The sequence below is a fragment of the Alexandromys fortis genome, unplaced genomic scaffold, assembly GCF_014885135.2.
Source record: "Alexandromys fortis isolate MF-2015 unplaced genomic scaffold, M_Fortis_MF-2015_v1.1 scaffold_14, whole genome shotgun sequence".
Taxonomy (NCBI): domain Eukaryota; kingdom Metazoa; phylum Chordata; class Mammalia; order Rodentia; family Cricetidae; genus Alexandromys; species Alexandromys fortis.
Window position 1 is genome coordinate 19,245,294 of NW_026067910.1, and position 27,015 is coordinate 19,272,308.

Below are 27,015 nucleotides of genomic sequence, written 5' to 3' on the forward strand. Positions count from 1 at the left end.
TAGCAAGCTTTTTTCCCTAGGGGCAGGCGCAGAGAATCCTTGCCTGAGGCTTGGCCTCAGGGACTGTCTGGTGTTCACTGTCTGATGAACAGGTCCCCATCGTCTGTCTGTCTGCCTGCCTGTCTGCCTTCCTGGCTGTCTCTGCTCTCCTCATCTGTCTGAGCAGCACAAACAGCTCCTCCCCGGTGCTTCATCACCATGCATCCACTCTCAGGCTGGTGGTGACACCAGTGGCCCATTCAGAGACCTATTTATTCTGCCGCCGGGGCACAGGGCCCGGTTTTAATCATATGTGCTGTACCACGAGCTACAGATGGCTGTATTATTAATAGTCATAATTAATCAGCATCCACGAGATCTTTTCCCCAGCAGCAGATCCTCAGCTTGAGCAGCTCTGGAGGCCCTGAGCCCATCCCCACTTTACAGACGGGAAGTGATGTGGGCCAAGGGAGGGAACTCCTCCTGGGTGGAACTGACGGTAGATTCGTGCTTAAATGCCTGGTCTGGTGACAACCCACAGTGTTCTTTTTGAGGAATAGACTGTCTGCCTCCCCTCCCCGCCCCCATGTGCCCATAGGATACTAGTCACTGGTAGAAGCTGTCAGTGCTAGGCCTGGAGGCCAGGGCCCAGTCTGTGAATGTGCTTTGAGGCTTGGCTGAACAAGGTAGAGGAAAGGTTAAAGCAAGAAGGGCCTAGTAGCCAGCAGGGCAAGGGGGTGCAGGTGGGGAGGTAGTCCTGGATGAAGGATGCAAAATGCCAACATCTTCCTCCTTTTCTCCTCCCAGCTGCTGGCGCTTCGTCGTGAGCGCCAAGTCCAGCAGCCGTGATTTAAGCAGCTGCAGCAAGTGGCTTCCTGATTTATGGTGCTGCTCCGAGCAGTCACAGCCGTGCAGCACAGCAGCAGTCAGGGTTCTTCAGCTGGTCCTGTAGATGGCTGCCTGCCACCTGCTCTCTTTGCTCGTCTCCCTGTCCTGGCCTCCGGGACTACTGTGCACGAGTGTGTGCACATGTGTCCTGAGCCTTATCTGGGGCCACACGCGCATGCACCAGAGGCTGTTCACATCCTTGTTCTCGATTCAAGTACAGATGGACATGGTGTGCCATACGGGTGTACCTGCCAGCATTCAGGGCAGTACTCGGTCTTGTGGGTCGGATGTCTGCTTATTAACCAGTGAACATGCTTGCGTTTGACATGCGTGATCATCAGGAATGTAATGGGGCATGTCTATATATATACACACACGTGCATACAGCCTCTGACTTACCTTGTATGCATGCGTATGCAGACATGGGGTATATAAGGAGGCTGTTTATGCATGCATGTGTATGTATGTAAACACACAAAATGCTCAGTGTGTTCCCGGCATTTGGCCTGATCGTAGGTTCCTGAATAAGACTTTCTGCCCTTATCATCAGGAAAGAGTGGCCATGCCAGGAACCCTGCAGGCAGTATGGAGATAGCCTTATCTCCTCAGAACCTTTTGCCTATCTTTCTGACCCCCACCCCCAGATCCCTATACAGTCTGTTTCTCCCCCACTATGTCCACCAGCTGCGAGCCCGACCGCTGGAAGAAGACTGTGTTACAGAAACCCATTCCCAAAGCACAACCCGGGTTCTGTCAAGAACACATGGCTGTGGGCAGTTCCTTCTACCTCTCCGTCCTGTCTTTTCCTTTTTGCTAATGGCTTCAAGGATAGCTATTTTGGAGTTAGGTTCAGATGGAGGGTGCTAACTAGACTAATGGGCAATTCAGGCGTTTTCCCAGTCAGGCTTGGGGGTTCTCCGTCTGTGACGTGGTAATAATGACCTTCACCTGCTGCCTCGAAGAGTCGTTCACTGTGTCCTGTTTGTAGTGCTAGAGATGGAACCCCCAGGGCCTCATCATGCAAAGCAAGCACTCTTCCTTGAAACAGAATCTTAATAACGTGCTGAGACTGATGTCAGATTTGAAATCCTCCTGCCCCAGCCTCCTAAGTGCTAAAGTTACAGTCCTGAGCCAGCATACCTAACTTCACAGGGCCATTTTGAGGACCAGATGCACAAAGGCCCTGAGAGGAAGGCAGGATGATGGCTGAGATAATGCCCACAGCACTTGTCAAAGCTCTGAGCTTGGGCAAGGGGGACCGTGAGGGCATTAGTGACTGATAGACGCTGGGATCTCAGACAGTGACGTCAGCACCGTCCAACTCTCTGTGGAACTTGGAGCCTACCTTTCATGTTGCTGTCACAGTCTTTATCCCTCTCTACGGCGGAGGAAGGATAAGGGTGCTGCATGGTCGCATATACTGGATGTGGTCGCATATCTACAAGGCGGCGGCACCCGTCACTCTGCTCAGTGCCCTGTTACTGTATGGTGGCCCTGAATCAGGAAAGCCAGGCCACTTCATGGTGAATGGCTTTGCAGCAGGGTAGTATGCCTATTTGTGAGGTTCTGTCTGTGCTTCTGGACTTCCTGTCTGCTATAATCAGCTGTGTGGCAGCCAGGCCTCTGTAGGGCGGCACACTGAGGAATGAAGCTGTTGTTTCTGGTCTTTGCTGGCTGCAAGGGAACTGGCATTTGGCACCACCCAGCTCCCCTACTCTAGACTTGAGGTCACCTTGATCCGCCACCTTTGGTCCACCAGGCCCTGAAAAGAAGCCTGAGGATCCCTTCCTACCAGAACCTAGTGAGAGCTGCAGGCCTGCATCAACCCGACAAGCCACAGTCCTGGATTTAGAACTGTGGGGTTCAAACAGAGCCTTGTGTCCAGTGGGGTGCGGAAGAGTGGACAGTAGAAATGAGTCCCAGGCGCTTAGGCCAGTTCAGACAGACCTCACAGAGACGTGTGTAGGGCTGAGAGGACTTGGGGGTCATGGGGCTTAGATAGAAGGCAGACAGGAATGCATCCAGACCTTGAAGGACAGAAAGGATTTGGCCAGCTTGAGCGGGCAGTGTGATGGAAGGGCGTGGGTATTGTGGACAGAGGTTTGAAGTGGCTCTTGAGGAAAGGCGAATCCGCTGCCATCAGACATCGTGGCTTCTCCGGCTCAAATTGTCTTGCTTCTTGGTGAACAGAAGCCACGGGGTAAAGCAGATGGCCAGTGGGGGCGGGACAGGGGTGGGGGTGCCCTCAGGCCTGAGCCAGGCGAAGCCAAGTGGCCCACATAGGCCAGAGTCAAAGACCTTGGCACAAGCACTTGAGCTCTCAACTTGAAAGTTAATGATTCATTTGTGGCCAATTTCTGTTGGCATTTGCCTGGAAATTCCCAAGCCTGCCCCTTCCTTTGGCTTAGGAACTCCAAGAGTACGTACGGTCTCATTACATCTGGCTACGAGCAGCTCACCCTTCCTCTGGGGGATGGCTTCTCACATTGCCATCGGAGCTGTGCAGGTTATCCACTAGGAAACACTGGTTCTGGATGGTAGACCGGGAGCTGGGGTGGGTGGTTTTGCGTGCAGTCAAGCTAGAGGCTCCCTCCGACCCTGTGTGCCAAGGGCTGATGAAAGAAACCCTGTTTGTATTCATGATGTCCCCTATTTAGCTCAGAGCAGATGTGACCAGAATTCAGCCTAGGGTAATGTATAAAGTGTGCAGCGGTTGCTGAAGGAGAGAGCAGAATTTGACTGGGCAGAGAAAGCACTGGCATAGGCAAAGGCCCTGGGGCATGGCAGTCAGGGTGGTGGAGTGCCTGCAGTATGACTTCGGTGAACAATGCCAGCGAGGGAAGAACTGGAAGACTGGAGATTTGACAGCGACGCGGGCTAGTAAGACGACGTCTGCTGGAGCCAGGTGTGTTGGTTTTGGATTATGGAGTCATTTGCCCATTTGGGTCTTGCTTTTGCTGGCCAGCGGAATTTTCTAGATAGCCTGCTCCCAAGCTCTGCCCAGGGCCCTGCACCTCTCTGAAACCTGTACTAGAGAGAAGTGGATATGTAACAACCCAGCTAAGTGATAACAAGAAGATGCAGGGGCCCTGAGACAATGCTGTTAGGACCACAAATGAGGGAGGGACCAAAGCATGATGTCACTCTGAGTCTGAGGGTCAACAGAGCAGTGTTGCTTGGGGTCAACATCTGGAATTCCATGTTTCTGGCAGGCTGCAGCCAGCTACGCAGGAGGCTCATGGGAGCCATGTAGCTTTTCTGTCCCGAATGTGTCTCTGTCCCTGTGTATGCAGGCAGAGCCCAGGAGGGGACAGTTGATGTCAGAGCAAGGACTGGATTCAGGGTCCTACCTCTGAATTAGCTTTATGTACCCATATTCCTACTCCATAGGCCCCTTCAGACCAAAGGATGTTTCCTGAATCCCAGGCCACTTTTCCCAAGCAGCTGAGAAAGGGACCCTTTGACTTTGCAGACTGAAATTCTCCTGGTGATGTCTTGACAGTCCCTGGTGTGATGGTAAACATCTCTTCTCTGTAAAACATCTCCCTGAGACAGCAGCTTGCTCTGATGAGGGTGTGAGCCACACTTGGCAGGGCCTCTGCCACAACTGACAGCTCGGGAAAACATTCAGAAAGACCAATATGTGCTGCGCATGGCTGGAGGAGCTAGGCAGGGTCAGGCGAAGCAACCCAGCTGGGCCTGGGATCCTCACATGGCCTCTGACTGTGGCTGGTCCCTGTGCTGTGAGGTGGGGCAGTATCAGGTGTCTGCTGGCTCCCATAGCCCTGGTATCTGGGTCCTTGGCACAGGTAGGCAGCAGTGGGGATCCTGTCTCCCGAGGGTAGCATTGCCAGGCCTGTCTGTGGCTGAACGCAGCAGGACCTTGGACCTACAGCCTCGGGGCCTGCGTCATACTGGCTTAGGTGTCCTGAATCAGAGCCAGGAAATGGATCTGCCGTACCAGTGTGGTGGGGATACTGGCCTGGCAGCTGGGGTGAACCTCAAGCTCTTGCTTGTGTATACGGAGGCTGCTAGCCTCCTACTTGTTATGCTTTCCGGTCCCTGTGCCCAAACTCCCATCCCGCCTATCCAGAACCTGCCACTCAAGCAGTCCTGGAGATGTTCAGCCTTTCCCTGGGCTACTTATCCCCTTCGTGCCACTCCCCGCTTCCCCTCAGGATAATTTTCTGTTCCCAGCTAAGAACGTTCCCGGGAATTACTTCAGTGAATCCTTTCTTGGCGGCCTCTTGCAGCCGCCGCTGACCCCGCTTCTCTGCATCACCTCCATGTGGACATGTAGTGTTGGCTCCATTATTGGGCAGCAAAGCCACACTTTCTTGCACTGGGCTCTCTACCACCACCTTTACCCCCCGAGGGCCTTGGGGCTTGTTTATGTGTGCATCCTGCAGGTCTGATATATAGTAGGTGCCCAATAAAAGCAGGCTGGATTTAATTACGAGCCTCCTGGAGGCGGTGCTGGAGTCTCCCTTTGTTAATAATGTCAGGAAGAGCAGAGGATGGCACATAAGCAAGCGCGAAGCTCACCTCCCTGCCCCCACATACCCCTATCCAAGGTGACTGTCGGGGCTGGGACCAGCCTCCTGCTGGCCTCTCTCCAGCCACTGCCTTCCTTGCTGGCAGAAGCCAGCTCCCTGGGCTGCCCGAGTGATCGCTCCAGAAAACACCCCAGTGGAAACTGCATGAATGATTGATAAGGGCTGAGAGCTGTTTAATATTTTCCTCCTGTTTAATGGCTATCAATAATTTAATACGCTCTCTGTATGTTTTTAAGAAATAGCACCCATTTTGCCGTCTCCGGTTTAGCGGGCTAAATGATTTAAGTGTTGGAAGTGTGCTCGGAGGATGGAGGTGGTGCAAGGCAGAAATCTGGAGTCTGGAGGGGGTGGTAATGAGGGCTACCACAGCGTCTTGGCCTGGGTGAGTGTGTGTGTGTGTATTGGGGGGGCGTGGTTAAAGGACCAGTGCCTTTCCACTAAGAGCAAGATAATTGCTTTTTTCAGGAGCTTCACTGAGCAGCAGCTGTTGCTCCCCCAACCCTGCCCCATGCTAAGCTTGCGGCTCTGGGGGCTGAGGGGCTAGGAAGGAGCTGGGGTAGTACCACCACTGTGGGACGAATTCTCCCAATCTTCTCTCTCCCCTCCTAAGGCTTTTAAATTGTTACTCATGATGTGTTCAGGTCACTGCCCCGGGGGGGGGGGGCTGGCATCTCTAGAAGGGTTTGGGGAAATGGAGAGGGATATTCAAAGCTGATTATCTCTAGGCCCAAGAAAGACCTGGGAGGTCACCTGTCAGTGTTCTCCATCTTTCCAGATGTTGAGGATCACCTGGGAGATCTGGTTAGCTATTTAAATTTCTGGGCTGTCTTCCAGATCCACATTCTGTCCAAGGAGAGGACAAGACGCTGTAGGCACAGCAGTCATCTGAGTGATTTGGTCCTCAGGGGAGTCTGAGAAGTCGAAGTCCAGCTTGTTTCTGATGTACCTATGACACGGGGCCCTCCCTCTGCTTGCACACCTTTAGGGATGGCGTCCTCACCCATCCTACACCCACTCCTACGTGTACAAGCAACTGCCTCTACACCTGCTCTTGTATGGCTGTCTTCTCTCATAGGGTGGACCTGGTGACCTTCCCTCGCCCAGCCTGTGAGCTTTGGCTCAGTTATGCCCTCCTCTGCTCAGTAGGGGCTTCCTTTCTTAGCAAAGGGGATCTGAGGCTGGGAATGGCTGCATCAGACGGCTGCTAGCAGGAATTGGTGCTGGCACAGTGGGGACAGGAAAAGACCCGAGACCCATAATGACCTTGTCTTGTTGAGGCTCAGACCTTCCACTGAAGAGGGAACAGGGACCCGTCAGAGATGCTTGAATTAGACTGTCTTTCTGGTGGGTGGTGGGCTAATGGGTAGTGGTCACACATACTTTTAGAACAGAACTGGAATTGGGAGAACGAAGACAAGAGACCCACACAGAGGGTTTATGTGCGTGGACCCTAGCAGTGGGGGTCAACTGAGACCCTGTCTGTCCTAGTTACCCATGGCAAGGTGAGGAGGCTGCTGTGCAGGCTGGGTCTGAAGGGCCACGCTGCAGGAGTACAGAGGAGTCAGTGTCCTTGTCTGGCCCCATACCTCTTCCTTTGCTCCTTGGGGTTCTTGTGGTCTTATTTTAATAGGTAATTATGGGGAAATGGTATACATTTATGGTGTCATCTACAACAGAGAATCCATTAAGCCTTCCTACTGGGGAACCCTCTTTGCACCCCCAAGTTCATCTTCACCTTCAGTCCTTACTGGAGATGAAGATGATGGTGAAGGACAGATGCCTCATTTGATGCTGGCCTCTGAAACGTGTTGCCAGGAGACTGATCACCACAGGATCATTGTGTGTGTGTGGGGGGGGTCTCTTCCCTGGGGATGACCGGCCTCTGCTTGAAGAGCCTTCAGATTCAGAAGAAGACTCAACCCTGCCTGAGGCTTTGTCCCCTCCCACCCAGAACTGTGCATCTGCGGGCCTAGGAAAGGGTGGGAGGGAGGGAAGGCTTCCTGGAGGAAGCACCCTCTGGTATGGTGGAGAGGGATAGGGCATCCAGTTGCAGAGGTGAGGCAGCTATGGGGTATGGAGAGTAGGAAGGTTGGGCAGCAGGGCAGTCCAGGGAGAGGCTTGACCTGTCACTTAGGCCAGGGCCTCAGGGTTTGTTTGGGTTCAGCTGCTATTGAAGTGTTACAACTACTTAGAAAAGTCTACTACCCTGCGCATGTATCTGGATAGATTGTCTCAGCGAGAACATGCTTTTGTCACCACTGAGCTGCCCAGAAACATACCATCCCAGACCCCCTAGAAGGGCTGGGTTTCCTCTCAGACACTACTCCCTTCATGCAAAGGACCCTGACTTTTGACACCTGCTCTCAGCTGTCTGTTGCAGCTTAAAAGGCATGGTCTGCAAGGGCCCCCCTCCTTGTCTGGGGAGCCCCTTGGGTCCATGTGACCCCTCCAATCACCTGAGGTAGAGGCCTCTTCCCCACCTGGTAGTGGACTGGACTACTGGCTGTCCCTCACTTCTCCACTGTCCATTGAAGTAGAATGCTTTCTTCTGTAGTCCTAAGGCTTTCTGAGAGTCAAGGTCAGAAGCAGAGCCTCCTGTAGCCCTGTCTCTCCACCCCAGGAAATGCCACTTGCACTGAATCCTGTTCCTCAAAGCACTCGCTCACACAGGATCACAGGCAAAGAGCAGACTTACAGAGGGCATGCCATGGCTATGATACAGCCCCGAGTCCCCTTGTCTCTTCTTGACCTTGGTCTGAGTGATCTCCAAGGGTACACTCACCCAAGTTTGGCTTTCAGGTCCGTGCTCTGTTGGTAGGATTTATGTGTTGCTGCTGTGGGGTTCACCTCCTCTCAATAATGAGGGAGTGCGTGGATGCTCCAGTTTGTCCATTCTGTGCTGGTGTTTACTTTGGGGCTGTCATGCCTGACACCGAGAAACCACTGATGAACAGTGTGCATTGCTATAGAAATGGACTTGCTAGGTGGCAGGATAGCCCACCAGACTGCTGTTTCCACGCCCTATTCCAAGATGGCGATACTAGTGTGTGCTGCGCCAGCAGTGTTTAGGGTCCAGAAGGGAGTTTTAGGAAGGCCTGTTTGCTGTGGACTGGCTTGTGGGGTGGTTCTTATTGGCAGCTGTGGAGAGGTTGCAAGAGGTTCCCTGTGCTGCCCTCCCTGAACTCTGGCCTCAGGGCTCCAGGCTGGAGGAAGAAGGGCTAGCAGGCTGGGCAGTTTGTCCTGAGAAAGCCTTCTTCCCCATGGCACTTTTTCCAGCCCTAGGGACTTCCTGTCTTCCATAGCTCATCCCCCCCCCCCCCACACACACACACAGTCAGGTGTCTGGAGACACAGCTGAGAGGAGCCTGTCGCCTGTCAAAGCAGGCTTCATACCTGAGTTTTCTGGCAGTGGCAGTGGGCAAAGTGAGGAGACATGGTATATTTCAGGCCTTGCCCCCTCACTCACTAAGGAATTCTGGGAAGAGTGTGTCCCTATAAGGGCCCCAGTTTTCTCATTTGTAGAACAGCAGAGAAAACCTCTCTCTCTCTCTCTCTCTCTCTCTCTCTCTCTCTCTCTCTCTCTCTCTCTCTCACACACACACACACACACACACACACACACACACACACACACACACACCATCCATTGACACCACATGTTCTGGAACTAGACAGCAGCAGGAAGTCTTGAGGGAGCTCTGGAGGCCTCCTAACTGAAGGAACATGGAAGCTGACCCACAGGTTCGGCCTGTCTAGTGCACCTCACTGCACCCGGACTGTGCTGTCCTTGTTGTTTCCTCCCTCCCTCTCTTCTCTGTCCAACACCAAATGATCCCTGCGTCCCTTGATAACAATGTCAGATGACATACATTAGACCGACTTTCTGATGAGGCCGTGGAAATCTGGAAGAGACTTGGTCAATATGCTGCAAATCTGCAGAAAAAAAGGGGGCGTGGTCAGCGAGGGCCTCCCAAAGGACCCGAATATGGGCTCCAAGGCCACTCTGGCTTGGGGCTTGGAATGATAAAGGAGACCCGGCTGGAGGACAGGTGGCCTGTTGGTGGGGTATTGTGGTGGTATGTGTGGGGGTGTAACTGCTAAATGTCTGGATTCAGGCTATTGAACCCACTGAGGCTTAGTGTAGGGTTGCGGGTATGAGCCTCAGTAGCCTGTGCCTCTTCCAAGGGGAACTGCAGCACTCAGGAGGTGGTTTGAGGGACCCAGGCATGCTAGATATAGAGCATCGCTGGAAAACTCAGGGGTTGCTTGCTGGCCCAAAGCTAGAACTCATTGTCCCCTCTGCTCTTTCTTGCAGAACTTGTGGCCACTGTCCTTGGACCGCATAGAACCCACTCAGCACCTCTTTCACCGCAGCCTCCCTTCCCCAACATTGCCACAGCCTGCAGTTGTGATCGACTGGCAGAAGCCTTAGCAGGTGAGTTGATGAGCCAGCTATATTGGTACTGGGAATCTGCTACTGAGGGTTGGGTAAGTGTGTGTGGCTACCTGAATTAGGTGATGTCAGGAGCTTGAGGAGCTTGGGCGGGGACGTGGCTCATTTCCCAGTTTCCCCTTTGTTCCTGGGCTTCCAAACCAGAGCAGAGAGGGCTGGGGCCTAGCCTGGGCACTGGACTTGTGGTTTTATTCTATTGTCAGCATCCTCTGTAGGCGTGGTAGCTCTCACCCTCCTGCTAAGGGATTTTTGTCTTCTAATCTAGATCATGGAGATAATAGCGGTAGTCATAGTAATGTCCTCTGCTCCTGTGGGCATCTAACTATACCATGTCAAGATTTTTCCCTCCATAACTGTTCTTGAGGGAGTGGTTGTTACCATCCCCGTTGTGCAGGTGAGGAAATTGAGCCTTGGTTAGGAAGACCTTGCCCAGTGCCACATACCTAACCAGACGTGGGTTCAAGTTCATATCTGTACATCCTTGAACCCTGTCCTGGTCCTCCCCATCCTGTAGTCCCTTCTTGAGGCTGGGTCTGAGTGTCCTCAGAAGAGCCAACTCAAGACAAAAGGAGAGGCCTTCTACGAAGTGACAGTGGCTGCTGGTTGCTATGATCAAGCTTCCTCGGATCCTCCAGGAATGGGCTATTTCACACTGGATGGGGTAACTGAGGCCTAGAGAAGGGTGAGTTGCATGGGCAGGAAATGACAGGGCCAGAATTGGTATTGCGTAACCACACTGCACCCAAGCCCTCCTTTCTACTAACCTGCCTCCCTGATGTGGGGGCAGCATCTATATCAGGGTAGAAAGCCTAGGAATGAACCCTGCCTGGGCTGACTTGGGGAAGGTGAGAAGTTACCATGCTGATAGAGAGGGGAAAGGAAGAAGCAGAGTCTCAGGAGTCTCAGGGAAGCAATTGTTAACTCCCAGCCATTTAGGCCTGCACCTGAGGGCCCATGTGAAGCCGTTAGAATCAGGGTCAGCTGTATCATTTGCAGAGTCCAGTGAAAAATGAAAATCAAAGCCGATTGTTCACAAACTATTAAGGACTTCAAGCTGGTGATAGCAGGCACAGTGAGGTCCCTTAAAGCTTAAGGACCAGTATGACAAAGGCTAGCCCATGAAGCCTGGTATAGAAGTAGAATGTACTTGTATTTCCGCATAAAAGTAGAATAAAGTGGAAACAACCAAGTGGGTGTCCAGCTCCTTCTTCACTCACAAGCCGATCACAGGCCTGCTGACCTTGTACGAGGCCCCTTGGCCTCTGACAGCGTGTCCTCCTCCCACAGCAGGAGGCTCTGTGATGCCAGGGGCTAGCTTGTCTCAAGCAGCTGGGGACAGGCTGCGTGAGGATCGTGTGGGAACTCTCCTGGGTATGCTGCTCCAGCCTGCCCTACCTGCCCCTGCTACCCAGTCCCAGGCAGCACACTTGAGGAGGGACAGAGAGAAGGGAAGATTGAGCAGCAGAACAGCTGCCGCGAAGCCCAGGGTCTTCTGACTGCAGAGCTTCCTGTCTGGACTGCGCCCTGCTTGCCCGTTTCTGTCTACTTGTTCCTGTGGGTTGGATGCTAGGAGCCTTCTTTGTCCCTGTGCTGTCACCGGGTGTTGCCCCTTGTGGTTCCCTGCCCTGGGAAGCGTGCTCGCATAATTCATTAAATCCAGTAAGAGGCATTATTCCTATGGGCTGGATAAAAAAACAGTGGCTGTGAGACCTAACACCACTCCAAGCTCCTGGACTATGGTGAGGTCCACCCAGGCCGTGAGGTGGATGATGACTGGAGGGCCATACCTGAGCTCTGACCCTAGAAGGGCTTTTTCCTCTTGGTAAAAATTAACTTCACTCCTGGTACATGAGAGGCTCCAAGTTCTAGGCTGTCAGGATGGCCTGGCGGGTCCTGGAGATCTGGCTCGCCATAGTAAAGGAGCCTTCAGCCCTGCTTATTCCTGGGAAGGATAAGGCTCAGCCCACACAGAGCTTGGGCAAGCCACTTGCTGGGCAGAAAAAAAGAAGACTTGAGTTGCTTCTGACCATCACAGAAGGAAAGACCAGATGCAGAGGGAGAGGATGTCCTGTCAGGTTGTGGCACTCGGCCCCTTCTGTGGCTGGAATGTATAAAAGGCACACTGGATGAAATACATTGACCATTACGGTTAAGAATGTGAACTCAGGGATTAGGCTTTGGGGTGTTTGTGGTTCTGTTTCTCCATTTTTTTTTTTAAATAAATTGTCTCATTCTGGCGAAAAAGCCCCTTTGAGCCCCATGCCATCATCTTTGGTGAGAGAGAGAGAGTCTTCTCTGGAAGGTGTCATATGGTCACTACGCCCCCAGCCAGGCCTGTGGACAGGTGGTGTGTAGCAGGTAGGGTGTGTGACGTGGTTGACTCTGGCTGCGTGGATACACGGCAGCAGTTCCTGAAGAGAGCCTTGCCTGATGAAGAACAGACATCGGGAAAGGGGGATATCCGGGTTCCTGAGGCAGTTCCGTGGGCAACCACATGACAAGGGCCACACTGCTGTGCCACCAGCAACCAGGCTGCAGCCTGGCAGTCACCTGTAGTCTGTGCACTTCTAGGGTTAAGGACAGTGTGGGCAGCTTGAAAAGACTATGGGTGCCAAGGCCAGCACGCAGAGGATTGGCTGGGCCTAGCCTGAGGTCCTGCAGACTGGACTTCCAGGGCCTCCTGTGGCGTGCCTGTCAGTCTTCAGTCCAGCTGAGAATGCACGCCCCAGCCCCTGCCCGGAATTTGTGGCCTCCAGGCTACCCCTCCAACAGCAGCCTCGGCAGCCTGCCCTGCCGCCCCCGCCCCCCTTCTGCTACTTCAAGGAGCTGGAAATACTCCACTGCCTGCTGCTTAGTCCTGCCCCTGGGGTTCGGCAGGTTGGGGCTGCCTTTCCCATAGGCCTGCTGTGTGACCTTGGATAAGTCCCTGCCCTTCTCTGCTGCTTTTCCTTAGTCTCAGTGACCAGAAGGTGAAGCTTTTAAAGGCATTAACAACCAACCCAGTGAAAGTTGAACTTGTCCTATTGTACAGATGAAGAAACTCAAAACACAGAGACTAGGAAACCTACCCAGAGTTAACACAGTTCTTGGTGGAACTGGGATCCAGCCCAGTTTCCTCTGGAACCATATGTTCCCCGTGCTGTCAGACTGGATCTCACCAACACTGGCGCCATGCTGGGCCCTCCTGCTAAATGCAAATGGTGGTTGAACAGCTGGGTGAGCAGGGGTCCAAGGCAGCAGTCACAGTCCACTCAGTGAGGGTGAAGACCAACGAGGCAGCCAAGCAGTCTGCCTGGAGGAGGGAGAAGCGGTGTGGGGTGCTTCACAGTTCACAGCCAGCCAGGAAGATGGATTCAGCAGCAGATGCATGCAGGTGCCTCAGCAGCTTCAGAGAGCCCCCAGGCCATACCCAGTTTGTCCTGACTTCTTTACTCTATAGTGGGAGTAAGGGCAGCTCTGGTGATGTCGGATCCAGTCTCAGCCTCCACACTAGAGTCAGAACCTTGGCTCCCAGGCCGGGAGACACAGGGATGGACTGGCTTCTTCCTGTAGTTGGACAGTTGGGCCCCACCAGGTCTTGAAGCTCCCAGTACCTATTCTGGGAGGGAAAAGCCCACCTACCCAAAGGCAGGAATAGGTTCGTTTAAAGGGGGAGCCAAGTGCCACTGTCTTCTGCCACCCTCTGCACATCTGTTGGTCCCACACTCTTCAATGGCCTGAACTCAGCTCAGGAACTTGGAGTGGACATTGCTGAGGGGCAGAGGATTACAGAAGCCCTGAAACTAGCCTGGGAACACACAGCTTCATTATGGTAGATACAAGAGGCATCCTTCCCAAGGTGGGCAAGGCTGGGTTGCTCTCCAACTCTGCCACCTACCTAGTTATGTAGGAATGAGGGCCCATAAAGAGCTCTGTGAACGTCTTATGGGCAATTCTTCCTCCCACTGAGGTTTGTTCACCCAGTGCCTGCGTGGAGTTCATCTTATTCTTGTCCGTGAGACACATACCCAGGCTCCACTTGTCATGACAAACAGCTCCGCCTGTGACTTTCGTCTCTGTCTCCAAAGCCCCCACATACCTCACAGCAAAGGAGGAGACCCTGAGCTGGCTGCTGTCTGGAATCATCCAAATGTCACACTCTGTCCCAGAGAAGGCGTGCGCTTCAGGAATCACCTGGCCAGGTTCCCAATGCCACAAGGAGACCAGCGGGAGAAATACACCAGTAACCGCATGGTGTGCTAGCCTTACGGCCATGCACACTGCCCTCTGAAACTACACTGACCGTATGGAAGGCGGTGACACAGACAATGGGGACCAGCAATAGTGACCAAGTCAGCTGAGGAGCTGTGGGTGCAGAGAGCAGTACCAGGGAAGCTCAGTTGTTTGTGGAAACTCACCTAGAAGGGGCCAAGGGGCCTAGCTCTGTGAAAACCCATCACTGCCTTCTGCCATGGCCCTCCCATAGTGAAATCTCCTCTACCCTGACCCATGTAGTTGGTGTCAAAATGCTGTGGATGAAGACATAAAGTAGACTGGTGACCGGGACCAGCCCATAGTCTTCATCAGCTCCGTTTGCAGGGGAATGCCGAGTGCTTAGCTACCCTGCAGTCTAGGAGGCTATGACATTCCTTTTCCTGGAGTAGAGGTCTGCAGCCAGTCCTGGAGAGTGAACCTGAAATGGACCTGCCGGCATCCAAGCCACAGGAAAAGCTGGGCAGAGAGGCTGCCCCAAGGACTGTGTCAAGGGCCAAGGGGGTGATAAAGGAAAGAGGGGTGAGATAGGTACCCTTGAGTTCAGATGCCAGAAAATGGAGTGTGTACTTTTCTTCTAACTCCCCAATGTTCCACTTCTGTGCCTCAGTTTTCCTTGGATCTTCTCTGGGCTTCAGGCATCAAGGAGCGACCTCCAGGCTTTGGAGCAACCTCCAGGCTTTGGTGGGAACATCTGCCTTTGGTCAGCACAAGGTGTGCTTGGGTTTTTGCTGAGGGAGGGGCAGAACTGTCAAGATCCTTGGTGGGCAACTGGCTGAGGAAACCGTAACTGCACTCTCCCTAGCTGATGAAGACCAGTTTAAGGCTCCTAGAGTTCCTAGGCTAGACCATCCAGGGAAGGCAGGGGCTGGCCCTGTGGACTAAGAATCTAGTTCTCACAGAGGGTTTGGGAGAATGTTCTGATTTGAGCATCCCCATCTTTCCTATAACCAACTGCCTCCCGGGAGAGGCTGGCAGCAGAGAGAGGGTAGTCCTCCCAAGGCTGTGCCAGGTGAGCCAGGCTGTCTGGCAGGAGACCTCCCTGGCTGCTACCAGTCTCCAGTCTGTAGCAACGTTGGGACCCTGTGGGCTCCTCCCTGATCACGTCACACTGTGTGTGTGTGTCGAGCAGTGCTGACCCGCAGTGGTCTTGTTCTCACCTCTTTGCTGTCACTAGCTACAGCCACGGGCCCCTTGGACTCCAGGTCCTGGGCTTGCATAAACCTCCTGCACGAACAGTGTGCACAGCTTCCAGCTCCAGCCCCGTCAGCCTAGGGATGGCCCAGGAACCTGTTCAGGAAGCCCACAGTTCTTTCTGGAATGCTACAACAGTTATCCTACAGCATGGAGTGGCAACATTCTTTGAACTCAAAGCTTCTCCATGACCCCTGACTCATGATATTCTCACATATAAACTGGGTAGGAGCCTGACTCCAATGGGGGAAAACTAGAGTCAGGAAGGGCAGGACATTTGGCCAAGGTCACACAGCCAATCCAAAATCAAGCTGAGGATCCAGGGCTCTGCTTATATACTCCTCTGGGGACCAAGCAAATGTTGCTTGTTTGTTAGGGGAAGGCACTGGCTAGAGATGCTGGAGGCCCACAGGAGGCAAAACCTTGCTGTCTTCCCTCCTGGACTTCGTCTGCTCTAATTGGCCACAAGTGCTGTTGCTGCTGACATTTACCTGGTAGGGAGAAGGACCTCTCCCTCTTACATCAAGATACTAAAAATAGCTATGGCCAGCTTCCTTCAGCCCCTGCCTAGCCCACGCTTGCTCCCCACCTCAGTGACCTTTTTCCTGGGGTGGCACAGCTCTAGGCTCCGCCTTGCAGTCTCTGTCAGGTCCTTAGGCTGTCAGGAGTGGCCCTGCAGAAACACCTCCCTTTTCTTGCCTCCCTGTGGGCACTCCTTGTCTCCAGTGGCCACCTCATTCCTGGGCTCCAGCAGGGGGCTTGCTCCATCCCCCAGTGATCTGATGCTCAATTCTCACCCTCCTCTTTGCTGAACCCAGACGTTCTGTGGCCTTTATCCCAGGACTTTTCCATCCTTGCCACTCCAGCAGTGAAGACAAGCCAGGCTTTGGCATGGATATTGCGAGGCTGCATACATCCCGATCTCTGAAATGGACGGGAGCATGGGGTGCAACTATAGAATATTGCAAGGAGGTACTAAGGCAATGTACAGGAAAGAGTGAGTCAGTAGCCGAGCCCCTCTTGGGGGGTTTTCTCATACAGCTACTCTGGGATCCTAATAAATGAGACTGATATGCTGGAACAGGAAAAGAACGTTCCAGAACAGGCTCAGGACTGGCAACTTGACTTCCTCCAGGTCAGGGCCTTTTGCCCATTCCTCATGCACTTCCAGTTTGGCCTGCCATGCCTGCCTAGCCAGTGTTTGTCTGGTTCGTGTCCTGGGTCAGTATGACCAGAAGTTGTGTGGACACTGGCCTTCATCCAGTAGCTGGCTGGCTTTGGACTCAGCCCAGTGGAAACAGGAGTGGTTTTCCAGATCTAGACTTGTGCCTGGCACATGGGCTACTCCAGTGTGCCTCGGTTTCCTCAGCTGGAACAGTCTGATAATGCTCTAACTTACCCTATGCTATGTGGGGGCTCAGTCGTCAGCACGTGTGTACACAGAAGAGCGCATGGTTGGATCATCATTCTGGCCGCCTCAGCTGGGCCTCCCGCAAGTGAGGCTAGTGGCACAGTTGGTGGTAATGACAATGACCACCTGCTGTGTTGAGTGACTGGTGTCAGCTGCTGAGCACAGCACATGAGATGCTGAAGCCAGGCTCCAAACCCCTCACACAAGGTCCTATTATACACTGCATTCCAGATGAGGAAACTGAGGCACACAGAGGCCACCCACAGTTGAAAAGGGGTGGGTCTGGAAACCAGAATCAGCCCGGCTAGAGTGATCAACAACTATGCCTGCCTAGGACTGTCCCGGTGTTAGTAACACAAGCCCCAAATCTTGGAGATTCGCCTCTCGTCTGAGGGACGCAGTGTGGGTGACAGGGCTGTCTCTGGCTGGACACAGTGCCTCCCCCCTGCTCCGTGCTGGTTGCTGGTCACCACCGTTTCCACACCTAGGGCTGTGTTCCTCACCCACCACTCTTCTCCACCCTGTTCTCGGGAGGCTTTGAGAACATGCCAGTCAAGTCTTGGACCAGGTTGCACCAGTAGCTGGCTGATGGATCATGGGCTGTTGCCTGTCAGACCTCAGTTTCCCCGTTTGCACAGAGGGCTTGTGAGCTCTCCTTCCATCCTTCCAAAGATTTCTGGAACCTCTCTTTTATTGTTATCATGTGTGTGATATGTGCGTGTGGTGCTCAAGGGTCATAGTCACATGCAGAGGTCTTTAACCCCTAAAGGGGTTCAAGGGGTTGCCTTCCTTCCAGAGGCAGGTTCTCATGCTTGCCCTTGTATACACCAGACTAGGTGGCTTGGGGCTTCTGGGGCTTCTCCTTCCATCTAGGAGCACTGGGTACCGATGTACACTATTACGTCACTCTGCATGGGCCTCGGATCCTTACCTTTGCACAGGGAATGCTTAACCTGCTGAGTCGTTCTCCTTAGCCCTGGAACATCTTAAGGAAGGCAGAAGGAATCCCTGAAGGAGTAGGGCCAGAGGCAGCAGAGGGACACAGCAGGGATAGAGACAGCAAAGGGGCAGAGCAGGGACAGAGACAGCTACTGGCCTGTGTTGCCCCTCCGCAGCCCAGGACTTCGTGGGTGAGGAGCCAGTGCTCCTTGGGGTCCTGGGTTGTTCTTACTGATGTAGAAGATAGTGCATGTTGAGGCCAGGTCTCTCACGGAAGAAGCCTGGGTATCATTGACACTCCCTCTCCCTCATCCCTGGTACCCCTTTCTCTTCCTTGAGTCTGTGTTTCTCTCTCTGTCTTGCTCCTGCCAGCAGCCAGGCCTTACCATGTTCCTGCCTCCACGTTATCCTCTCCAGCCCTCTCTGTCTCTCCGGTTTCCCATTGCCAGGGGGGAAAAGTCCACATTTCAAGATGGCATCATGGCCGTCTTCTGGGCTCAGTGAGGTCTGAGAGCTGTCTGTACCTCTCGGCCCACCCGAGCCTTCCACGTCTTCTGTCTTTAGTGGTATGGGGTGTAGTACCTTTGTACATGCCCGGCTTTGTGCCCAGTCTCTAGTCTCATTGTGGATTCAGTGTGCTTGGGACCAGAACAACACTCTCCTTAGACACTACCTAGAACTACTGCCCCCAGCTACCCAGTGTGGCTCAGTCCCAGATTCCGGATGTAGGAGCTGCCTGTCTCCTGCCATGGGTGTTCAGTCCCAGTGAGGACAAAGTGTGCCACAGGGAGTGAGCAGGCTCGTGTGGTAAATACAGGTGTGTGCTCCCAGCTCCACAGCTATGTGACTTCGGGCAGCCTTGGTAGTATAACCTATGACACGTGCTTAACAAGAATGCCTTCATCACTGGCTGCTGGAATTAAATGAAGTGCCACAGAATTCGAGTGTAAAGGGTCCTAGGACATTGTAAGGATGATAAGCACACTGCTTATTCTTTTTTTTTTTTTTTTTTTTGTCACATCAGGGAAGTATTTAAACCTTGAGTTGTCAGCCACCTTCCAGAAAGGTTCTTACTCAGTCTTTGATGTAACTTTCATTTCTGCCCACCCCCACCTTTGTTCTACCCTAGCGCTCCTTCCCAGGGCCCCTGACACCCCAAGAATTCCAACCAGTGCTTGCTGGCCTGGGTTGTCACTTTGTTACCCTATCTCCAGCGAGCCCCTTCTGATCTGACCCCCCCCACACACACACACACAGGTGTCTGGACCCCAAGGATGGGGGCTAATGAAACTGTTTGGGGTGAACCCGTGTTCAAGCCAAATCATCTCCAAGAGCAACATAGGTGTGGCCAGCCCGGATTCTGGGTCCACCCACAGGCTGCTTGAGGACATATCTGGGCCACCTGCAGTCAGGGACAACACCCATCCCTAGCTTCATGGGGCTCAGCAGGCACCACGGAAGTTGATCTGCAGCAGGCCCCCCCCCCCCCCCCCCCCGGAGTCCAGAGTCTCTTTCTCTCAGCTATGTGTCTGTGTTTTGTTTGCTGAGGTCCCGCCCCACCCCCACAGTCTTCTGTTAAATTGTGTTATTATATTTAAACAAATCAATTCCATTGCAGAGTTTTCCCGTCCTAATGATGAGTTTGCAGTGCAGATGCCATTGATTTCTCACAGTCCTGAAAACCAGCTGATGAATGGCGCCCGGTGCTTCTTCGGAGAGGCACTTAGGCAGCCTGCGATTGCCTCAAGCTTCTCAGGGACACTGCCCCACCCTGCCCTCAGCTGCTGCCTGCAGTTAGGACTGAGGTCATGGGCCAGAGGAGACCCCCAAGTTGTCGCCTTCTCCCACCCCCACCCCCACCATGGAAGGAATGTCACGGCAGGGCCTCCCCCCCCCCCCCCCCCCCCCCCCGTGACACAGAGTGAAGAATTTTATTGATTTTAGCCCCAGGCAGGACTTACAGAAGGGAGAAGCCTTGAGGTGTGATCTTGATCTTCTACAAATCCAAATCGCCTTTCTAGGAGTTGGCACCTCATCCTTAGATCTGGTGGGGTTGCTGGTAAAAAGCCACTTGAACTGCTTTTGGGAAGAGAGGTAAGGGAGGGTCAAGAGCTGCCCTTACTGGAGAGGTGAAAGGGCTTCCCTTTGGGAAATCTGTCGGAACCCAGTGTTCAAAGGCACAGGTAAGCGCCACCCAGGGCTTTGACTCTCAGATACCTGCCTTTCCTGCTCCTCCTAGTTCCTGTGAGCAGGAACTACTACTGTTCCCAGTGTAGAGGGACCTCCAGGAAGGGAGGGAAGGCAAAGGCACAGTGGACTCTGAGAGCCAATCCTGATTGTACTTCTGTGAGTGTCACAGTGGCAGGGACACGGCCAGCCTTTCTCTTAATCCACCCTGGGTTTCCGTCTGTGTGAGCCCAGGCCCCCTTGCAGATTTGAGGCTTCACTGCCCACATCAGCACTCTGAGGAGCTTGTCACCTGGACTGGAGGGCAGACAAGAGGGAGTGACAGGGTCTGCAGTGGACCTCAGAGGGCATGCTTGGCCTCGGTTCCTCCGAACGCTAATAATGGCAGCACCACACTCTCAGGGGTAGGAGCGGAGGCCAACTGGCTGCCCTCTCCCTTGCTAGTTCACTTTTTTTGAGGGGAGCAGAATAGGACGCTGTTCTTCAGGGTTACAACCAACACCTCTTAGGCCGTGGTGGCGTTGGAGTTGGGGTAGGGGCTTGTGCATGGCTGGCCCTGTGTTTCCCAGGCATCTTGAGACCATCCCTCACTGGGGACCCCGGGCTAGCCCAGCATGCATCTTCTTGCGCATTCCCAGTGGCCACAGCAACCAGCCACCCCTCTTCCTGCAGACTGACAGCTCCTATAATCAGGTTAGCCTCCCTCTGTTCAGTGCTTGCTCTGCTGAGCCAGACCAGCTGCCTCTGATGGTCAGTCCACCTGGCCCTCTCTGTGGCGCTGGGGTGGGGGAGGGGGACTGAGGGAAGAACTCACAAGGGGGAGGCTTAGCATCCCTCCACGTAGACCGCTTCAGGAGTCCAAATCCTTATTCTGGCATGAGGACCCTGTTCCCTTCTCCCACCTCCATGCCACTGGGGTCCTCACGAGTGTAGCGACTGCTCCTCTTCACATGTGGGTCCCTTTGTTACATTTCTTAGAAAACTATGCATCCTTGGAACCCAATTCCCGTCTCTTCCTCTGGACTACTTCCCTGGCTCCCACCTGCACTGGGCACTCCTCTGACCTGGAACTTATCAGTGCCAATGTATTGAGAGCCTTATTCCTGGATGTAGTCCAGGAAGAAAAAAAAATATTCCCTTTCTTCATATTGGAGGTGGCAGCTTGAGAAATATCCAGTAGATGACCTGGGCCAGCCAAGGGAAAATAAGCAACCACAGCAGAGAAAAAAACAGACAGGAGGGTCAAAACGGCCGCTTCCATCCCCTCACACAGTGCAGCCCACTTCCTGCTGAGGAGCTTCATTCCCAGCTTCTCATGACACACGGCAGGCCTGAAATAGACCCACGGAACCTTGGCGGTATCTTTACTACCCCTCCTCCCTGCTGGGCACGTTGGCCTCTCCCCTTCTGGGCCCTGCTCAGTGCCAGGACCCTTGCCAGCCAGCAGGGCCAGGTCATGTTCTCTGTCCCTGTTTACTTTGTTTTTATAAATGCAGTGTGTAAAATGGGGGGTGGGGTGGGGGTGGTAAGGATTGTGGCATACACCTTTAATCCCAGCACTTGGGAAGCAGAGGCAGACAGATCTCAGTGAGTTTGAGGCCAGCAAACAAAGTGAATTCGAGGATAGCCAGGACTGTTACACAGAGAAACCGTGTCTCGAAAAACGTATAAATAAATAAATAAACAAACAAATAAATAAATGCAGTGTGTAAATAGGGCCTGCTGCTTCCCAGGAGCGCCGTGTTTAAGGACTAGGACACTGCTGCAGGCGTGATTGTGCTACCAAACCCGTCAGCTGCCTAATCACCGTTCAGTTTGCATGTATTTCCGCCAATTCAAAAGAGAGGTAGGTACTCCTAACGACTTTTACATAAATACTATATTTGTTCCATGTAAAGACGGGATTCAAACTTGCTAGGATTCAGATTAGCTGGTTGTCTAGTCTTGTAGCTGTCACACATGAAGTGTTGGGAGACTGTGGTCAGAGGGCCATTCTGGGGACCAAGAGGTCACCAGGAATGTCAGAGACCATGAGTGCTTGGGCTGCAGTCTGACTAATGGAACTGGGGGGGGGACCCCCTGACTCATGCCCTTAAACATATGGGGAAATTGAAACCCACACCCCCTAGCAAGAGGCAGAGAGTGGACTCTTATTCCAGTACTCATTCATTGTGCTATGCATTTTGTGGGCAGTGGACTTAAGAACTTGGGACCCAGACTGTCCCACCTACGGGAGAAAAGGGCCTGGCCAAACCTTTGTGCTGCTGTAGAGATCTCTGCCTCCTCTCGCTTCCCATCTGTGCTCTAGCTCCCCAGCAGCCCTTATTCTTTTGGGAGCACTCTCCTCACCTGGACGGAGCCCCCCCACCATGACAAGCCTGCACCCTCCCAAGCCTTGCAGACTGATGTGCCAGGAAACAGGTGTGGGGCTGATTTCACAGTTTTAATATTATGTATTTATTTTCATGCGGATCAGAAATATGTATAATTAGTATATAAGACCCATGATTTGTCAGATGATAGCACTTTAGATGAGGCTAAGTAAAAAGGTGATTGGTTTAAAATGATTAAAATAATGATACATAGATTATTAAGGTGGAACACAGATGGGCTTGTGGAGTCAGGTGATGGGGGAAGGGACACGCTGAAAGAGCCCTGGTGTTGGGGGGTCCAGAGACATGAGTCCTGCATCCTATTTCCTGGCCTGTAGATACCTGCCTCATCCTGGGGACAGGTGGCACCCCTGGATCACTCCAGAGTTTCCCTAACTATTGACCATAAGCAGGAACCCCCAAGAGGAAGGACCTGTAAAGTGGCTTCCTGCCCAGGGTCACTTGACACAGGGCACAGACCCATGTTCCGGCCTCCTGGTATTGTAGGTTGTAGATAGGAGGCCAGTGTAGCTCTGGACGGCTCGCTACTATCTAGCTGTCTTCCAGGCCAGTCTCAAGTCACTAGGACTGGACAGCTCTAAGGCTCCGGTGGTGTCTAGCCAAGGTTTCCATCCTGTCTGCTGATCTCTTCTGTTCAGTAGGAGATGGGGGCTGAGACATTTGAGAACCATGAGCAGAGTGCTCCTTGAATAGTGTTCGGCTCAGTCGTGGTATACAGTGGGAGGGGACCACAGTGCTGCCCCATATCCTCAGCTCATCAACCCTTTGGTATTCTGGAGGTCTTAGGGGCAAATGGGCAACAGAGGGGAGAACAAAGGCCTACCTGACCTGAGTGGCAGAAGACACCTGCCACTGTCTCTTCCTTTGCCTCCTCCACCAGCTACCAGCTAGCCTATTCCACCGTCATTTGGCCTCATGACACCAGACTTCCAGTAACTCTTCCTGCCCTCCAAAAGACTAGCTGCAAACCTCTCAGGAGGTCATGGCTACTGCAGGCTGGCCCCCTTGGACACTACTCTCCAGCCGCCTCCTCTTCTCTGGGACGTGGGGCAGTCTGACAGAATGCTGGATGACCTTGAGCAGCCCCCTCCTGCACCCCACTAAGATCTTTATGGCGCCAGCCTGGTCCATCTCTAAGGCTTCCCCCACTCCAAACCCTGTCTACCTGCCCTGGCAAATGAAGGCAGTGTCTATGTCTGCCTAGGCAGGAGACCCAGCATGGTGAGGCGAGCGGGGCGCCTGTTCACTTGCTGAGGTGTTGGTGCCAGGTGGGATGAGTGAGTGATTTCATTCATGAATGAATGCATAAACAAGTGGGTATGCTTAACATCCACCCTTGGTTGCTGCTGCTGCTGCTGCTGTTGGAGTCTCTCCAGCTTCTCAGAGCAGTGGCCGAGAGGACTGGCCAGCGACTGGCTACGGCACAGTGCCAGCCTGTCTGGGTTCATATCCCGGCTGTGACCTTGAACTGTTTTTCTTCTTCCCTTATGTTTCCTCATCTTTTAAAACGAGTACAGTATGTACTTCCTAGGGTGCCGTGAGACTAAACCAATCCATCAGTTGGCATAAAGTGCTTAGACGGGTGCAGCTAAAGGCCCTTTAAAGAAGTTAGCCGTTGTGAACAGTCTCATTACCACTACGATGATCAGCAAAGAATGGGGAGACACTGGATGGAGTCTTGGAGTCCCTAGGAGCTTTGGAATGTTACAGGTAGAGAAGTGCAGCAAGTTGTAATTGGGAGCTTGCATTATAAGCATTTCTGATAAATTGTTTAAAGAAGCTTCGTCAGAAACAGGAGTTGGGTGCCTTAGGACCCAGGAGTTTGTTATGGTTTTCCTAATTCTATAGACATTTCCTAACTCTATATACAATTTGACGTATTTTTCAAGAGGGCCTCCAAGACTGCATAAACTTCAGCCTTTATAGATCCGAGTTTTAGCAGTGTGCCTGTTTCTATGCTCCCCCTTCTGTGGTCCCAGCAGGAGGTGACACTGTCCACTCTTAGAGGCACCTAACTTCTTAGCCTTAGACACCATGTTGTGTACAAGCTGGCCTCTTACGTGCAGTTTCCAAGCCTGAGAATGGCCTGAAGGATTCTAGGCAGTTCCCAGAGAGAAAGGACTGTCTTTCTCTTCCCTTCCAGAATATCCCTGGCAAAGGGCCTGCTTCACACAAAGGTCTGGTGCTGGGCCCTGTTGCTTCTGTGCTTCTGAGCTGAGGGCTTTTGCGTGCAGGCTGAGATCCGCCTACTCTCTCCTCCCCTGTGTATGCCCTGCTGTGTGGGCACTAGAAGGCAGTTAGGCTGTGGGAAGCAGGTTGCTGAGTTGTACAGTTGTCACTGGACTGTTTGGCTGTGTGCCAAGTCAAAGGTTTAGTGCCAGGTTAGGGTCCAGGACTGGCCTTGCCCTCACGGATCTCGTTAGTTACCAAAACCACAGGATTCTTACCTGAAGGGTAAGGAGCAGACAGGCAAAGATGGGGTCAGCCCTCTTATCAGTAATCTCGGAGTAAGTAGTACAGAGAGCCCGTAGCTCATGAGAGCCCAACAGGTGCAGCTAGCTCCAGAGGACAGACCGTTAGCTGGGGACGACCCCTGGGTGGCCACTCTGGACACTTGCTGCCTCCACTGGCAGCAGGGCCTCTAGACCCTGCTCTGAGAGGAACATTTATAACTCACAGCTGTGCGGTCCTGAGCCCAACTGACTGCGGTAAACCGATCTGGCTTCAGGAAGTCCCAACCCAAGGCCACTCCCAACTCGACCCCACATTCTCCTCACCTCCTGACACCCACATCCTGTTCTCAACAGGAGGGCAGGCCGTGGGGCCCAGCCAGGGTCTCCAGCTGCAAAGCACCAGGATGGCTCTAGAACTGTGAGGCCACCAGCATCACCAGGACCTGTCTCAGAGACAAATATATAGGAACACTAAGGTCATCAGAGCGCTAGTGACTGTCCAGAGTCCGCAGGATCAAGGAAGGATCAGGAGTGCTGATTGGAGGATCAGGAACATACTTGGAGCTCCCAACGTGATCCAAAGAGGGGTTGATGCTTCTAGCCCCTGCCAACCACTGTAGCGCAGGGGAGCCCGTTGAAAGAGAGGAGAGCTCCAGGGAATGCTGGGGAAAGACACACCATCTTGGGTCCCAGGTTTCCGCACTGACACCTTCGTTTTGTTGCTTCATTCTCTGGAAGCCCCGTACCACCCCTTGAGATTGTGTGGGACTAGGCGTGGGCTGGGAAAAAGAGGGAGGATGCTGTTGCAAGCTTCCAGCCCTCTGTGGCCTTGGCTCTGCCTGGGTACCGATGCGTGGACCAAGCACTCACTTCTCTGCTGTTTTCCCTGCAAACAGAACTAATTCCCTATAGTGAGTTTGCAGGATCTTGGCCCAGTAAACTCTAGAAGTTTGTGAGAATATTCTAAACTCAGAACCAGAAAGAACATGTATTTTTGTTTTATTGGTTACATATTTATTAAATTATGTTAGAAATGCCTACCTATGTATACTCTATACTTTGTGGCTCTCTCTGCTTTAAACTGGGTCTGGAGGGTAGGGAGTCTAGCTGAGCTGGTTCAGGGTTCCAGATTCAGTAAGAGACCCTGTCTCAAAGGCACAATGTGGAACACCAGGTATAGTAGCACACACCTTTATTCCCACCCCTAGAGATACAGAAACAGGCTGATCTTAGTGAATTTAAGCTAGCCTGGCCTTCATAGTAAGTTCCAGGCCAGACAGAGTCTCATGGTAAGACCATGTCTCAAAAACAAACAAAAAAGATGGAGCGTGGATATGGAAGGTACTCAGTGGTGGCCTTTAGCTTCTCCTTGTGTGTCAATGTACACATATAAAAATTAAACAGATGTGGGTTATAGAAATGGCTCAGTGACTAGAGCATATACTGCTAGTCCAGAGGACCGGACTTTGCTTTTCAGCACCCACAGCAAATGGCTCACAGCTACCTATCGTACTAGCTCAATTACTCTGGCCTCCAACCTCCATGGGCACCTGGACTCAGGTGCACATGCCCACACAGAGACATACACGGTGGCTTACGGAAGAGCAGCTCTGCACAGCATGCATTAACGGCATCTGGATCTCAGAGCCATTCTCACTGCCTTAAGGTTATCATCAAGGCTCTGTACTGTGGCTGGACTAGGAGGTAAGGAGGGCTGTGCAATAGTTCTGTGGGCAGATACACTAGAGATGGGGACAGCGTAAATGGGAGTAAAACTGTCCAGCTGTCCGTCCCTTGGTGAGGATTCTGTTCTCGAGGAGTCAGGGACAGTGAGTGTCTAAGACATGAGGATACCATGTGGTGGGTGATAGTGTTGTTTTGTTTTAGCATTTATTAGTTTACTTGTTTGTTTGAAATTAGGGAGCATTTTCTCATCTCATCATGCGTGTGGGTTGAACTCAGGTTGTCACGGCAGGCACCTTTACACTCTAAGCTTGAGACTGAGTTCTAAGAAGTGAAATGCAGGCAGAAAAGAGAACCCATGCAACATGGGGCGGGGGCTCTATGGATAGTTAAGGGAGGCTTCTCAAGGAGGATGGTCTCAACTGGGGACAACAGAGGGCGTTAGAGAGGTGGAGACAGCAATCTAGGAGCATAGAATCGTTGACAGCCTGTTGCCAGGTCCTAAGAGAGCTCTGGTAGCTTGGGACTTGGGGTACTGGGGAAGAGATGAGCAGCAGCTGAGTCTAAATGTTCCTGAAACCCTGCATCAGGCTTGCTGCGGACTCAGATGGAGGATCCTATGGATCAA

General features: G+C 52.8%; 1 protein-coding gene across 3 annotated transcripts in view; it reads left to right on the forward strand.

Annotated features, from left to right (window-relative positions):
* Positions 1 to 27,015, forward strand: part of Zmiz1 (zinc finger MIZ-type containing 1) — a 201,137-nt gene that overhangs the window by 32,613 nt on the left and 141,509 nt on the right. For all 3 annotated transcript variants that reach the window (XM_050138036.1, XM_050138033.1, XM_050138035.1), the window contains exon 2: positions 9,739 to 9,858. The gene's annotated coding sequence lies outside the window, so the exon portion shown is untranslated. The remainder of the gene's footprint in view (positions 1 to 9,738; positions 9,859 to 27,015) is intronic.